Genomic DNA, 5178 nt, shown 5'->3' with positions numbered 1-5178 from the left:
CATAGTCCAGGGGTGAACTACTCACTCATCAATCCGGAGGCGACCATGGCGGTGTAGAGTCCTCCGGGAGATGATTCCCCTCTCCGGCAGGGTGCCGGAGGTGTTCTCCAGAATCCCCCGAGATGGGATTGGCGACGGCGGCGTCTCAGTATGTTTTCTCGTATCGTGGCTCTCGGTACTGGGGGTTTCGCGACGAAGGCTTTAAGTAGGCGGAAGAATTAGGTCAAGTGGGCGCCCGAGGGGCCCACACCACAGGCCGGCGCGGCCAGGGCCTGGGCCGCGCCGCCTGGTGGTGTAGCCACCTCGTGGCCCCACTTCCTTTCCCCGCAGTGTTACGGAAGCTTCGTGGAAAAATAGGGACCCTGGCGTTGATTTCGTCCAATTCCGAGAATATTTCCTTACTAGGATTTCTGAAACCAAAACAAGCAGAAACAAAGAATAAGCGGCTCTTCGGCATCTCGTTAATAGGTTAGTACCGGAAAATGCATAATAATGACATATAATGTGTATAAAACATGTGAGTATCATCATAAAAGTAGCATGGAACATAAGAAATTATAGATACGTTTGAGACGTATCAAGCATCCCCAAGCTTAGTTCCTACTCGTCCCGAGTAGGTAAATGATAACAAAGATAATTTCTTAGTGACAATGCTACCAACATAATCTTGATCATACTATTGTAAGCACATGTAATGAATGCAGCGATCAAAACAATGGTAAATGACATGAGTAAACAACTGAATCATAAAGCAAAGACTTTTCATGAATAGTACTTAAAGACAAGCATCAATAAGTCTTGCATAAGAGTTAACTCATAAAGCAATAATTCAAAGTAGAAAGTATTGAAGCAACACAAAGGAAGATAAAGTTTCAGCGGTTGCTTTCAACTTGTAACATGTATATCTCATGGATATTGTCAACATAGAGTAGTATAACAAGTGCAATATGCAAGTATGTAAGAATCAATGCACAGTTCACACAAGTGTTTGCTTCTTAAGGTAGAGAGAAATAGGTGAACTGACTCAACAATAAAAGTAAAAGAATGGTCCTTCAAAGAGGAAAGCATCGATTGCTATATTTGTGCTAGAGCTTTTATTTTGAAAACAAGAAACAATTTTGTCAACGGTAGTAATAAAGCATATGAGTTATGTAAGTTATATCCTACAAGTTGCAAGCCTCATGCATAATATACTAATAGTGCTCGCACCTTGTCCTAATTAGCTTGGACTACCGGATCATCGCAATACACATGTTTTAACCAAGTGTCACAATGGGGTACCTCTATGCCGCCTGTACAAAGGTCTAAGGAGAAAGTTCGCATTGGATTTCTCGCTTTTGATTATTCTCAACTTAGACATCCATACCGGGACGACATAGACAACAGATAATGGACTCCTCTTTAATGCATAAGCATGTGGCAACAGTTAATGTTCTCATATGAGATTGAGGATGTATGTCCAAAACTGAAACTTCCACCATGATTCATGGCTTTAGTTAGCGGCCCAATGTTCTTCTCTAACAATATGCATGCTTAACCATAAGGTGGTAGATCTCTCTTACTTCAGACAAGACGGACATGCATAGCAACTCACATGATATTCAACAAAGAAATAGTTGATGGCGTCCCCAGAAGCATGGTTATCGCACAACAAGCAACTTAATAAGAGATAAAGTGCATAAGTACATATTCAATACCACAATAGTTTTTAAGCTATTTGTCCCATGAGCTATATATTGTAAAGGTAAAGAATGGAAATTTTAAAGGTAGCACTCAAGCAATATACTTTGGAATGGCGGAGAAATACCATGTGGCAGGTAGATATGGTGGACACAAATGGCATAGTGGTTGGCTCAAGGATTTTGGATGTATGAGAAGTATTCCCTCTCGATACAAGGTTTAGGCTAGCAAGGTTATTTGAAACAAACACAAGGATGAAGCGGTACAGCAAAACTCACATAAAAGACATATTGTAAACATTATAAGACTCTATACCGTCTTCCTTGTTGTTCAAACTCAATACTAGAAATTATCTAGACCTTAGAGAAACTAAACATGCAAATCAGATTTTAGCATGCTCTATGTATTTCTTCATTAATAGGTGCAAAGTATATGATGCAAGAGCTTAAACATGAGCACAACAATTGCCAAGTATCACATTATTCAAGATGTTATACCAATTACCACATATATCATTTTCCAATTCCAACCATATAACAATTTAACGAAGAAGAAACTTCGCCATGAATACTATGAGTAAAGCCTAAGGACATACTTGTCCATATGCAACAGCGGAGCGTGTCTCTCTCCCATACAATGAATGCTAGGATCCATTTTATTCAAACAAAACAAAAACAAAAACAAACAGACGCTCCAAGCAAAGTACATAAGATGTGACGGAATAAAAATATAGTTTCAGGGGAGGAACCTGATAATGTTGTCGATGAAGAAGGGGATGCCTTGGGCATCCCCAAGCTTAGACGCTTGAGTCTTCTTAATATATGCTGGGGTGAACCACCGGGGCATCCCCAAGCTTAGAGCTTTCACTCTCCTTGATCATGGTGTATATCATCCTCCTCTCTTGATCCTTGAAAACTTCCTCCACACCAAACTTAAAGCAACTCATTAGAGGGTTAGTGCACAATTAAAATTCACATATTCAGAGGTGACACAATCATTCTTTATACTTCTGGACATTGCACAAAGCTACTGAAAGTCAATGGAATAAAGAAATCCATCAAGCATGACAAAACAGGCAATGCAAAATAAAAGGCAGAATCTGTCAAAAACAGAACAGTTCGTAAAGACGAATTTCTAACAGGCACCAGACTTGCTCAAATGAAAAAACTTAAAACTAATGAAAGTTGCGTAAATATCTGAGGATCACTCACGTAAATTGGCATAATTTTCTGAGTTACCTACAGAGAATTAGACCCAGATTCGTGACAGCAAAGAAAACTGTTTCTGCGCAGTAATCCAAATCTAGTATCATACTTTTATTAGAGACTTTACTTGGCACAACAATGCAATAAAACTAAGATAAGGAGAGGTTGCTACAGTAGTAAACAACTTCCAAGACTCAAATATAAAACAAAATTACTGTAGTAAAAACATGGGTTGTCTCCCACAAGTGCTTTTCTTTAACGCCTTTCAGCTAGGCGCAGAAAGTGTGTATCAAGTAACATCAAGAGACGAAGCATCAACATCATAATTTGTTCTAATAATAGAATCAAAAGGTAACTTCATTCTCTTTCTAGGGAAGTGTTCCATACCTTTCTTGAGAGGAAATTGATATTTAATATTACCTTCCTTCATATCAATGGTAGCACCAACAGTTCGAAGAAAAGGTCTTCCCAATATAATGGGACAAGATGCATTGCATTCAATATCCAAGACAACAAAATCAACGGGGACAAGGTTATTGTTAACGGTAATGCGAACATTATCAACTTTCCCCAAAGGTTTCTTTGTAGAGTTATCAGCAAGATTAACATCCAAATAACAATTTTTCAATGGTGGCAAGTCAAGCATATTATAGATTTTCTTAGGCATAACAGAAATACTTGCACCAAGATCACATAAAGCATTACAACCAAAGTCATTGACCTTCATCTTAATGATGGGCTCCCAACCATCTTCTAGCTTCCTAGGAATAGAAGTTTCGCGTTCTAATTTCTCTTCTCTAGCTTTTATGAGAGCATTTGTAATATGTTTCGTGAAAGCCAAATTTATAGCACTAGCATTAGGACTCTTAGCAAGTTTTTGTCAGAACTTTATAACTTCAGAGATATGACAATCATCAAAATCTAAACCATTATGATCTAAAGCAATGGGATCATTGTTCCCAATGTTGGAAAAAAATTTAGCAGCTTTATCACAGTGCGGTTCATAGCTTTAGCGATTTCGGGCAATTTTTCGTGCTTTGCATTAGAAGTGGAACCATTGCTAACACCAATTCTTTTACCATTATTAGTAGGAGGTGCAGCAACATGTGTAGCATTAGCATTACTAGTGGTGGTAATAGTCCAAACTTTAGCTACATTATTCTCTTTAGCTAGTTTTTCATTTTCTTCTCTTTCCCACCTAGCATGCAGTTCATCCATTAATCTTATATTCTCATTAATTCTAACTTGTATGGCATTTGCTGTAGTAACAATTTTATTTTCATTGTCCCTATTAGGCATAACTTTCAATTTCAAAAGATCAACATCAGCAGCAAGACTATCAACTTTAGAGGCAAGCATATCAATTTTTCCAAGTTTTTCTTCAACAGACTTATTAAAAGCAGTTTGTGTACTAATAAATTCTTTAAGCATGGCTTCAAGACCAGAGGGTGTATTCCTATTATTGTTGTAAGAATTCCCATAAGAATTACCATAGCCGTTGCCATTATTATAAGGATATGGCCTATAGTTGTTACTAGAATTGTTCCGGTAAGCATTGTTGTTGAAATTATTATTTTTAATGTAGTTTACATCAACATGTTCTTCTTGTGCAACTAATGAAGCTAACGGAACATTATTAGGATCAACATTTGTCCTATCATTCACAAGCATAGACATAATAGCATCAATCTTATCACTCAAGGAAGAGGTTTCTTCGACAGAATTTACCTTCTTACCTTGTGGAGCTCTTTTCATGTGCCATTCAGAGTAATTAACCATCATATTATCAAGAAGCTTTGTTGCTTCACCAAGAGTGATGGACATAAAGGTACCTCCAGCAGCTGAATCCAATAGGTTCCGCGAAGAAAAATTCAGTCCTGCATAAAAGGTTTGGATGATCATCCAAGTAGTCAGTCCATGGGTTGGGCAATTTTTAACCAAAGATTTCATTCTTTCCCATGCTTGTGCAACATGCTCAGTATCTAATTGTTTAAAATTCATTATGCTACTCCTCAAAGATATAATTTTAGCAGGGGGATAATATCTACCAATAAAAGCATCCTTGCATTTAGTCCAGGAATCAATACTATTCTTAGGCAGAGATAGCAACCAATCTTTAGCTCTTCCTCTTAATGAGAAAGGGAACAATTTTAATTTTATTATGTCACCATCTACATCTTTATACTTTTGCATTTCACAAAGTTCAACAAAATTATTGAGATGGGCAGCAGCATCATCAGAACTAACACCAGAAAATTGCTCTCGCATAACAAGATTTAGTAAAGCAGGTTTA

This window comes from Lolium perenne, chromosome 2 (assembly GCF_019359855.2).
Source record: "Lolium perenne isolate Kyuss_39 chromosome 2, Kyuss_2.0, whole genome shotgun sequence".
Lineage (NCBI taxonomy): Eukaryota > Viridiplantae > Streptophyta > Magnoliopsida > Poales > Poaceae > Lolium > Lolium perenne.
The sequence above is the reverse complement of the archived record's forward strand: the minus strand, read 5'-3'. Positions refer to the sequence as shown.